We start from the raw sequence: 12,371 nt of genomic DNA, 5'->3' as shown, positions 1-12,371 counted from the left end.
TTATTTGGATCTCCAGCAGAAAAGAAATGCTCCTTCACGGGCCTCAGGGATCACAAGATACCGAGTGTATTTCATTAGGGCAGTGTTGAGTAGTAGTTACGGCTAATGAGCTGGAGAAGCTGAGGTCACTAGGAAGGCAATGGGATTTTAATCTCCACGTGTGGGAGCTAGTTTCCAAGAGGGCCCCCAATGATTTTTTCCTTCTTGATTTCATACCCTTGTGTAACCAATAAGACTTGGATAAAATAACAGTGTGTAACATTTAAGACTGGGTTATAAAAGGCATTGTACCTTTTTTCCACTTACTCTTTTGAATAACTCACTCCTGGGGAGGCCAGATATCACTTTGTGATATTTAGGCAGCTGTAGGAACAGGGCGACCTGGCAAGAAATAAAGAACCAAGGCCTTCTGCTAGCAGCCAACAAAAACAGAGCATCCAACTTGGAGTCAGATCCTCCGGCCCCAGTCAAGCCTTCAGATGACTGCAGTCCAGACCAGCAACATGACTGATCTCATGAGAGATCCTGAGCCGTATATAACTAATATAGATGTATCATTTGAGACATATTTTATACACCATAAAATATACTCATTTACAGTTCCGTGATTTTTAGTATATTCATGGTTCTGTGCAAACATTACCATAATATGATTTTAACATTTTCATCACTCTCAAAACACACCCTGTACTCATCACCCTCCTCCCCAGCCCTAAGAATTTACTAATTACCTTCTGTTTCTATAGGTTTGCCTATTCTGGACATATCCTATCCATAGAGTTATACACAATGCAGTTTTTGTGTCTGATTTCTATCACTTACCATAATATTTTCAAGATTTATCCATGTGGTAGCATGTATCAGTACTTCATTCCCTCTTATGGCCAAATAATATTTTAATGCATGGGTATACTACATTTCCTTTATCTATTTATTGGACATTGATGGACATTTGGGTTGTTTTCATTTTCTGGTGTTTTGTTTTTTTTTTTTACAGTGATCATTTGTGTACAAATTTTTGTGTGGACATGTTTTCACTTCTCTTAGGTATGTACAGAGGAGCAGAATTACTGGATCTTATGGTGACTATATGCGTAAACTGTTGAGGAACTTCCAGGCTGCTTTCTAAAACAGCCACACCATTTTATGTTCCCATCAGCAATGTCTGAGGGTTTCAAACTCCCCCACATCCTCACCAACACTTATTATCATCTGTCTTTCTGATGAAAGCCGTTCTTTGAGGTGTGAAGTACTATCTAGATCACGTTGGCTATGATCTGCATTTCCTGGATGGCCTTCGATGTTGAACATCTTTTCCTATGCTTGTTGGCCACTTGTATATTTTCCACGGAAAATTTTCTATTCAGATCCTTGGCCCGTTTTTAATGGGATCACGTGTCTTTTTATTATTGAGTCTTAAGAATTCTTTACATATAATATTCCAAGTGCTATGTCAGGTATATGATTTGCCAGTATATTTTCCATTCTGTGGGTTGTCTTTGCACTTTATTGATAGTATTATTTGAGCACAAAAGTTTTTAACTTTAATGTAGTTCAGTTTATCTACTTTTTTTATTTTGTTGCTGGTTCTTTTGATATCATATCTAAGAAACTATTGAAGAATCCAGGCTTATATAATTCACTCCTGTTTTCCTTTGAGAGTTTTAGAGTTTCACCTCTTACCTTTATGTCTTTTGATCCATTTAAGTTAATTTTTATATATGGTTTGAGGTAAGGGTCCAAATTAATTATTTTGCATGTGGCTATCTAGTCCTAGCACCATCTGTTGAAAAAGCTGTTCTTTCCCCCATAGTCTTGGCACTCAAATGACACAAATCAGTTGAGTATAGACACATGGACTTATATTTGGACTCTCAATTCTATTCCGTTCATCTGTGTGTCTGTTGTTATGCCAAGACTACTCTGCCTTGGTTACTGTTGCTTTTAGATAGTTTTGAAATAGGGAAGAACGTGTCCTCCAACTTTTTCTTCTTTTTCAAAGCAATCAATTTTCTCAGTTTTTAGTTTACCTGGGAGTGTCTTTATTTCACCTTCATTTTTAAAAGATAGTTTTGCTGACCATAAGCTTCTTGATTCACAGGTTGGTTGGTTGGTTGGTTGGTTGGTTGGTTTTTCCATCATATTGGATATGGTCTTTGGCCTTCCTTATTTTTTTTTTTTAAGATTTTATTTATTTGCCAGAGAGAGACACAGCAAGAGAGGGAACACAGGCAGGCGGGGCAGGAGAGGGAGAAGTAGGCTTTCCACTGAGCAGGGGGCCCCCTCCCTTATTTTTGATGAGAAGTCAACTTATTGAGGATTCAGTCAGTCTTATTAGTGTTCCCTTGCATATGATGAGTCACTTTTCTCTTGTGGCTTTTAAGATCGTCTCTTTATTGTTGGCTTTCAGCACTTTGACTATGATGTGTCTGGGTGTGGTTTTGTGCTTTAATCCTACTGAGAAATAACTGAGCTCCTTGTATGTGTAGATTAATTCTTTTCAGCAAATTTTGAAGTTTCCAACCATTATTTCTCTTAATATATTTTTCAGTTCTCTTTCTTACTATCTTCTCCTTCTGGTACACCCAGTATATATATGTTGATGTTGCTTAAAGATGTCCTATATTTCTCTGAGGCTCAATTTCTTTCTTTCTTTTTTTTTAATCATTTTTTCCTCTTTTTTCCTACTGCGTAATCTCCATCTATCTGCCAGTTTGCTTATTCTTTCTTCTACCAACTCATATCTGTAGTTAAGTACCTCTACTGAAATTTTCATTTCAGTTATTATATTTTCAACTCTAGAATTTCCATTTGGTTCTATTTTATAATTTATATCTCTTTTTTTATATTTTCTATTTGTTGAGATATCATCATCACACCTTCCTTTATTTCTTTAGACATGGACTCCTTTAGTTCTTTGAATATATTTATAATAGCTGCTTTGAAGTTTTTGTCTGCTATGTCCAAAATCTAGACCCATTAAAGGTAATTTCTGTTGTCTGCTTTTCTTCCTGTGCGTTGGTCACACTTTCCTATTTCTTTGCATGTCCTCATATTTTTTATTGAAAACTGGACATTTTAGATAATATGTTGTAGCAACTAGGGATACTGATTTTCTCCCTTCTGAGGACTGTTGCTGTTGTTTGCTCAGTGAGTTGGCTTGGCCAGTTCAGTGAAATCTATTTTCCCTGCACTGTGCAGCCTCTGACATCTCTGCTCAAACTTTTTCCCCTCAATTTTACCTTTAATCCTGGTTTCCTACCAGTCACCCCTGGGTCAGCATAGGTTATCAGTGAGTCTCTGATTGGTCAGAGGTTGTAATTAAGCCCCCAGCCAATGATTTTCACTTGTCACCATGGGGTCTGGGTGTGGCTTGGAGACTGCTTTCACTTCAGGGAGTTTATAGGTTGCTCCATTTTCAACCAGGGACTAGTCCAGAATTTCTGTTTCCATTTACTCTTTGAAAGATTCAGCGTTGGGTGTACACACGGAGTTCCGGATCGCCGGGGATGACTGCAGATTCAGCTGAGCTCCATTTGACTGTCTCTTTCCATGACCTCCTCATTAAGCTTCTGGCTAGTCTGCCTCTATATGTATCATACCAAGGTGTTAGCCTCCACTAATTGCTGGTTAATTGCCCCATTGTTTTCACTAATGCCTTGCGACATAAATTGTTCCACAGTCTGATCCAGTGAAAGTAGCACCCCTTAGCAGGGTCAAGGTATTCCCAGTCTTAAGGCTTGCTCCAACATTTTTCCTGGGCAGAATCTCTGTGCTTTGGATGAAGTCAGGGAGGTGGGGAGATGGGGAACTCACTCTTTACGAGCTGCACCATCCTTACCAAGCAGGAGCTGTGTGTGGGGAAGGTAGGAACTGGTGCCATCAGCAAGCTACCACAGCCCAGAGGTGAGGTTTGGGGGTTGGGGTGGGAGATGGGATTTGCCAGTATTCACCAGCTGCCAAATCTGTCTGCAATCTCTCTTCCACCTCAGGAATGTGATCTTGTATCTCCTCCATCAAAATGTGATGTTTATTTCCCCACCTCCTTGGGTGGGTGGCGGGCCCTGTGTCTGCTCTGACTAGTGCAATATTGGGAAAGTAATGCTGTTTCCGTGGATGGAGTTTTAACAGGCCTCACATCTTCTCTTCCTGCCTCTCACAATACTTGCTCCCAAGACACACATAAGATCTAGCTATCATGCTGTGAGAAGCCAATCTTCATGCAGAGGCCATGTCGAGGTGCTTCAGTTGTACTCCAAACTGAGCTTCCAGCCTATAGCAAGCATCAACTGCCAGCCATGTGAGTGACCCATCTTGGATGTTCCAGCCCAAATGAGGTCCCAAATGACATCAACCCCCACAGATAGCATGCCCAGGAGAACCACCCAGGTAAGCCCAATAGATCCACAGAATCATAAGAGGTAATAAAATAGCTGTTGAATATTGTTGTTTGAAGCCATGAAGTTTGGCTCAATGGGTTCGCCAATCTGGAAGTTCCCCAAACCCCATTGTTTAGGAGATTTTATGGATGTTTCATTACATAGGCATGATCGATGAAATCACTGGCCATTGGTGAGTGAAATCTATAGCCCTTCTTCTCTCTCCAAAGGTCAGATAGTAGAGATGAAAGTTTTAACCCTCTAATCACATGGTTGGTTCCTCTGGCTGCCAGCCTGCATCCTAAAGCTTCTAGAGGACCACCAAGAGTCACCTCATTAACATAAAATCAGGTGTAGTCTAAGGGACTCATTATGAATAACATACACTCTGATTACTCAGGAAATTCCAAAGATCTCAGGAGCTCTGTGCTCCAGGGACAAAGACCAAATATATATTTTTTTCTTATACCACAACCCTATATAAGTAACATCTACCTAATAATCAGTGACTTCCAAAATTTTGGCCATGACCCTGAAATACATCCTACATCCTAACCAGGTATGCAAACACCGCAGACGTATATATGTAGGTGCATATAGAACACATATATAGCATATAGAAAACCAAAGTTTTACTTAATTTCTAGGAAATCATATTCACCCTCATTATATGCAATATACTCTGATATTTTCAATTCAGTTCAATTCATTCATGTTCCCTTCTGTTTCTCCCTCTTCCTTTTTCGTTCAAATGCTGGCTCCAATGCATGAAATGGCTTTCTTGACCCACTAATGTGTCTTAAGCCATAGTCTGAAAGATACTGTGCTCTCAATAGCCAAGACTTGCTATATCTCTAGATCTCTGAGACTTTATCTAGAAGAGGGAGAAACAAAGACACCCTTTGCCAAGGGGAGTCACCTCCTGGACCAGCAGGTAAAGATACAAATATGCAGAGTAAGAGAACAGAGATCAGTGAGTGTCAACTGTCTAGCTATAAAGAAGAATGAGAACAAGTGATAGACACCAGAGGAAAGACTTACATCTTACAGACAGCTCTCCCTCTTGAAACTACTGAACACATGTTTTTCCATCAGTCACTTATTTCAGAAACCCAAATCGTGCCCTAGGACCCTCTGAGCCCCATACCTGCCCTCAAGCTTGTACTTGAGACTTTGTGTCCCATTCTGTCAATTGTTCCTCTGCTCTGAGGCTTCGGACTAGTTCTTGAAAAGGCTGACTTCACAGACTCTGAGTGACCTCATTACCAGACACCAATAGCCAGTAAGTTGACCACTACAGAATCTCTTCCAGAGCTGTAAACATAGTCGGAAAGGGAGTCCTAGGCCAACACTGGAAAAGGGATTCTGGCTAGAAGAACCAAGTATGGCCCAGAAAGGATGGCAAAGGGCTTTGTTCTTAGAGATGTGATACCCAGCCTCATGAGTTTAAAGACAGATGTTCTTTGTGATTCTAGAGAAGCATATGGCTTTTTACGCTTTCTTTATTCTTCCCTGGGTTAAATTGCTATGGCATTGTCTCACTTCTTCTAATGGACCGTGTCTAACATCTGTGCAGTTACAAATGGGGCATGCTCATTTGTGGGTTTATGGAGCTTGAATAACCTCAAGTCTGCCGGGGACCTGCTGCCTCATGCAGACAGAGGGAAGCAGGGGGCACTGCTGGAGGGTGAAGTAGGTCAGTTCACAGGCAAGGGTAAGTAACGAAGCAACGGGTGTTAAGGAGAAAAAAAATCCTAGCTTAACTGTCCTGTCATATTGTTTAACCTGGATTCATTTGCCCTCTCTAATGCTTGTATATGATATTTAAATGGCATTTATTGGGTTTTATTTTTTATATTATAAATGTAACATGCATATTATGGAGAACTTTTAATATAAAAAAGGAAACAAATCACTCATAATTGTGCCACTCAAAGAAGACCACGGTTACTGTTGTGATTTTTTTTCTTTCATTCATTTCATCCCAGGCATATGCATACTTGAGATACATTTGAATCATTAAGTCATATATGCAATTTTGTAATCTGCTTTTAAAATTTCCCATTATAGTCTCCATGTTTTCTTCAAAAGCATTCCACAGAATATTTTTTTAAATTTTTTATTATGTCGTGTTAGTCACCATACAGTACAGCCTTAGTTTTTGATGCAGTGTTCCATGATTCGTTGTTTGCGTATAACACCCAGTGCTCCATGCAGTATGTGCCCTCCTTAATACCCATCACTGGGCTAGCCCAATCACTACACCCCTCCTCCCCTCTGAAGCCCTCAGTTTGTTTCCCAGAGTCCATAGTCTCTCGTGGTTCATTCCCCTTCTGTTTGGACCCCCTTCATTCTTCCCTTTCTTCTCCTATCAATCTCCCTGCTATTTCTTATGTTCCATAAATGGGTGAAACCATATGATAATTGTCTTTCTCTGCTTGACTTATTTCACTTAGCATTATCTCCTCCAGTCCTGTCCATGTTGCTGGAAACGTTGGGTAATTGTTCTTTCTGATGGCTGAGTAATATTCCATTGTATGTATAGACCACATCTTCTAAATCCAGTCATCTGTTGAAGGGCATCTCGGCTCCTTCCACGATTTAGCTATTGTGGACAATGCTGCTATGAACATTGGGGTGCATATGGCCCTTCTCTTCACTACATCTGTATCTTTGGGGTAAATACCCTGTAGTGCAATTTCTGGGTCATAGGGTAGCTCAATTTTTAACTTTTTAAGGGACCTTCACACTGTTTTCCAGAGTGGCCGCACCAACTTGCAATCCCACCAACAGTGTAAGAGGGTTCCCCTTTCTCCACATCCTCTCCAACATTTGTTGTTTCTTGCCTTGTCAATTTGCCATTCTAACTGGTGTAAGGTGGTATCTCCATGTGGTTTTGATTTGAATTTCCCTGATGGCTAATGATTTTGAACATTTTTTCATGGGTCTGTTAGCCATTTGTATGTCTTCATTGGAAAAGTGTCTGTTCCTATCTTCTGCCCATTTTTTGATTTGATTATTTGTTTCTCGTAAACTTGACCACCCTCTCACACCATAAACAAAGATAAACTCCAAATGGGTGAAAGACCTCGATGTGAGACAGGAATCCATCAAAATCCTAGAGGAGAACATAGGTGCAACCTCTTGACATCAGCCACAGCAACTTCCTTCATGACTCATCTCCAAAGGCAAGAGAAACAAAGGAAAAAATGAACTTGTGGGACTTCATCAAGATAAAAAGCTTCTGCACAGACAAGGAAACAGTCAAAAAAAACTAAGAGGCAGCTCACGGAATGGGAGAAGATATTTGCAAATGACACTACAGATAAAAGACTGGTATCCAAGATCTACAAAGAACTTCCCACAGAATATTTTTATCTCAATTTCTCTTTCATTCTTATAGAAAAAAGTGTGTGTGCGCCACTGATATATTCAAAGATAAGCAGATTTAGAACATGCAGTATTTTGGTGTTCTAGATTTTTAAAATTAGTGTCCTCAGTAATGACAGGCCAAAGTAAAGAAAATACAGGCCTCTTTTATTTCTCTGCAATTGCTTTGAAATTAGGCTTTCTCGGTATGGTGGCAGCATCTCTCATGCATTCCTTTGTGGTAATTGAGATGTGCAATCATAAATCCTAGGAAAGAGGCTTAGAACCCATTTTTAAGGATTAAAATCCTACTTTTTAAAAAGTTGAAGGTCTACTAATCTAAACACTGAATCTTTTAGAAGGGGGAGAGTAACAAAGTCTCTTTTCAAATCAAGTAATTGTCAAGTGACGTTTCTCTCTGGGACCATTAAAAAACAGTTTGTAGTCCCCTAACCCTGAGGCACAGCCTTTTCAAACTTGCAGACAGAGGGCTCTAGAACCCTCCATAAAATTGCTATGAAATGGAAATTCTTCTGAACTCAATGGATTTTGCTGGGGGTGGGGGAAATACCTGATTTCAATTTAGGCATAGAAAGTGGGAGGGGGGAGGAAACTTTTAAAAAATTATAAAACTCTTCCCTGTCCCCACCCAGCTCCCTTTGTGCACTTACAATATTGTTCTGATTTTTTTGAAGAATTTAAACCGGCTCCCCACCAAGTCACACCTCTTTTCCCAAGGGCCCATTCGAAGCCTAGTGTGGGGCCCAGACTTGATTCCCTCCACCTGCAGAGGACAGAGGGCCTCCCTGCTCAGAAATTGCACCGCACCCTTCCTTCCTGTTAATGATGCAATAAACTGCAAATGTCTCATTTATCATTTATCATCTCTACATCCTCCCTATCAATCCAGCCACCTTTTCCAGCTACCCTTGAACGTAAAGCAGCTTTACTCCTGTCTCTCCGACATGAAGTAGACTTCAAATAAGAGAAAATAGACACTAAGTCCTCTGGGCCATTTTATGGCACCCATCAGAAAGCTGATGGGGGAGAATAAAACGCCATGCAGACGGGTCCTTTGTGCGGCTTTGGATGAGTGTGTTGAAGAAGGCGGTACTTGGGCAGCTCCCGGGTTTTCACCTGGGCCAGATAAGGTGCCACGAGATCAATTCCTTCCGTGTTTCTATGGATGCCGAGGAACCCAGGGCCCGGGACTGCTTTTGAGAGCCGGTGCAGAGCAGTATCCTCCGAGGACGCTCTTGTCTGATCAGGGCTGCAAGATACCAAGTCTTCCTCCCTCTGCTTGCACCGGAGAACTAGGCTATGGCGACAGTGCTGGGGCCTGAGCGACAAGGAGACGAGCTGGAAAAGGCTGTTTGCAGGGAGGAAAGGCAACCCAGAACCGCCAACGTTCTGCACACAGGACCCTACCTGCTCGGAGTCACAGGGGACTCAGACGAGGACACAGCGGCCGGTCCTGGCACAGTTCCCAAGCATTGCTTCCGAGAGAATAGTGACCCCAGGAATCTGTGTTTTCCTGCCGATGCTGACCTCGGGCTCAATCGGCCTCCGAGTCTCCACCACAGCTGCATCCCCGGCTCTGTCAGCCACCAATCCAGCCACCAATCTACAACCTACAGGTTTAAGAAATCTTTAACCAGGAGATAAGGACATTGGTTTGGTTTGACACAATAGTTTAGTTTTGTTTTCTCAAGGAAGCTGTGATTTTCAAGACACCAGATCTGTAACTGTATCAACCATTTAATGTCACTGATAGAAGTCCCACGCTGTAGGGTATGAAGTGACAGACAAGAGTTAAACACCTTGATCTTCCAAACCTACTTCCTTCAATCTTTGCACCATTGTTCCCTTCCTGAGCCACACTCCCTTGTGCCAAATATTAGGTGAGTCATTCTGGCCTGTGTTATTTGGTAGAGATTCAAATCTCCTCCACCCCCATCTTCATACTGAAAGTCTAAAGAAGCCAAGATGAATCTCGATTTCAATTGTAAGTAACTAGGGGAAAAAAAAAAAAGGAAATGAGATCAAACTTTAAAATTTTTCTCCAGACCAAAAAAAAAAAAAAATCCGTGTGTGTTTGTATTCTCTTTTTCCTGTCTCATTGTATATGATTTCATGTCACAAGAATTTCTGTTACAAGTCAGACCCAGTTCCGCCTTTGAAAGAGGCACCACAATGCAGTTATAGAAAGGAAGGTATTTCATGTACAAGGCCAGAGTTGAGGGATGAACTGTGGCTCTTAAGGTCTGGTGAACATGAGTCATAAGACCTTCTTAAAACCATGAAGTCCTGCGGGATCTCCGCTCTGAGAGATTCAGCTAAGTACACCTCCAGGGGGTTCTAAAGCAAATGAGAGGAGGTGAGGGGAAGTCTCCAAGAAACACTGCAGAGTAAAGCAAAACACCTCTGGCTTTAACAGCCGTTGACCTTGGGGAGGACCAGAAGGTTGGGGGTGAAGAAGTGAAAGCCGTAAGTATAGACATCCTTTTAAAGATGTTTAGAAAGGGAAAGGAATAAATTGAACAGTAGCTAGTGGTAGATGTGGGAAAGCGGGAAGATATTGTGTGTCCTTTTTTTTTTTTAAAGAATGAAAGATTTAAGTGTATTTATGTGCTGAAATGAAAGTGAGAGAGGTTGAAAAAAAAAAACAGGAGAACAGAAGATGACCGAAATCTAGGGCCCAGAAGAGGGAAGAAGACCTCAGATCAGTGTATCACCAGTGTATGACCAGCCAGCTTTGCAGAGGAATAAGGGAGTTTATCCTCTGAGTCAGGAGGCAATCCCAGTAATAACCTTCTGAGATGAGAGAAAATAGATGGACTTCTAAACTTTCTCTACAACAGTGTCGCTTAGTAGTTTGAACTTACTTGAAGTGCTGAAATAGGGAAATAGGACGTACAGACAAAATGCATACCAAGGAGAGCTCTCGTTGTCAAACCCCAAATGGTACTCTCTCCTAAGAAGAAGTGGTCCTTAGATGTTCGGGAGAAACGCCTCTATCATCTCACCAAAAAGGGGACGATTGGAATCTTAACCTCTCCTCGTGGCTGCCGTCTAACCCTTATTAAAAACATCCTGCAATGTTGGATTGTAACTTGGGGCCAGTGACCCAGTGATTCTCAGTGGACAATATCTGACAAAGCACTAGGTGGTGTTAGAGGGATCTGATACATCGCTTTCTGATGTTCATTTTGCATTATATGCAATTTATGTGTATTTATTATTATAGAAATGTACATTCTTATTCCAGCAAATAGAGACATGCTGAAAACGGGGGAGAGTCACTCACAGTCACACAAAGATGTGACTTTTAAGACTTGGCTGCTGTATTAACTAACCCCCAGGAGGCCCCCAATAGTCCTTGCCTGCCAGTATCCCTGCCCTTATGCTGTCCCCTCTCACACAGAATCAGAACTGGCCCTGTGTGCCAATAGAACACGACAAAAGTGTAACTTCTGAGGCTAGGTCAGAAAGCACATTGCAGCTTCCACCTGTAACCAGCGGTTTTCCGCAGCAGTGCTATTAACATTGCGGACCAGAGAGTCCTTTGTGCCGGGCGGCTGTTCTGTGCAGCGTAAGAGGCTTAGCAGCGACCCTGGTCTCCACCTGTTCGATGCCAGGAGCAGCTCGTGCTCAGTTGTAAGAATAACAAATGTCTCCAGACATTGCTGAAAGTCCCTGGGGTGAGGCGGCAAAACTCCCCCCAGCTGAGGGCCACTGACCCAGATGGTTGACCTGCTGGCTCTGGGGGAAACCAGCTGCCAAGCATTGTGACACATTGTGTGTGACCTCCACACTGTGGAGGGGAACAGAGGCCTCCCCCACCCCCCAGCTAATAGTGGGTACCAAGTGGCCATCACTGTAAGAGAGCCCCCTGGAGAGTGGATCAAGTCACCAGAAGACTGTTGACTTGGCCAAAACCGATGGCAAACTTCATGGGAGCCAGAACGACCCAGGTGGACCGGCCCCAAATTCTTAACCCATGGAAACCAGAAGAGATAATAATGATTATGTTTTTTAAAAACCACTCAGTTTTGGGGTGATTTGTTCAGTTGATTTGTTTAGCAATTATCCTTGATGTTTGGATGCCGAGTACATATAGAGTAGATAGGCGCTATTCTAAATCCTTTTTCTTTCTTGAGAACATTTCCCTCAGGTCTAGGTGAAAAATGAAGAGCGGCATGATCGTTAACTTACTACATAAAATTATCTTGTGAACTTGAATTATTCATAAAATTTCAGTTAGTGGGTAGAAAATATGTTACAAACACTAGCCCTAAGGTGCGCGGTGGAATGAGATGCCGGCTCAAGAGAAAGTCTTAGCTATGGCATCCTAATTTTTGTGAACTCAGGTCCTGTCTCCAAAGCAATGACAGTATAATTTGTAGGAACCCCCACTCCCTGCCTGGCCAGATCTGTAGAAGAATTAATAACGTATCTCAGGGGGCCTCCGTCCCTTGCTCAGGCATACATCCTGAAGCGAACTCAGGAGTCACAGCACCCTGGTGCTTATGCTAATTCAGACTGATTATAGACGGGCCTACCTCCCTCTGCAGCTTAAAGAGAACATGAATATCATTTACTACTTAAAAAACCAAATCTAGA

The sequence above is a fragment of the Ailuropoda melanoleuca genome, chromosome 5, assembly GCF_002007445.2.
Source record: "Ailuropoda melanoleuca isolate Jingjing chromosome 5, ASM200744v2, whole genome shotgun sequence".
Lineage (NCBI taxonomy): Eukaryota > Metazoa > Chordata > Mammalia > Carnivora > Ursidae > Ailuropoda > Ailuropoda melanoleuca.
This window is presented reverse-complemented; position numbering follows the sequence as displayed.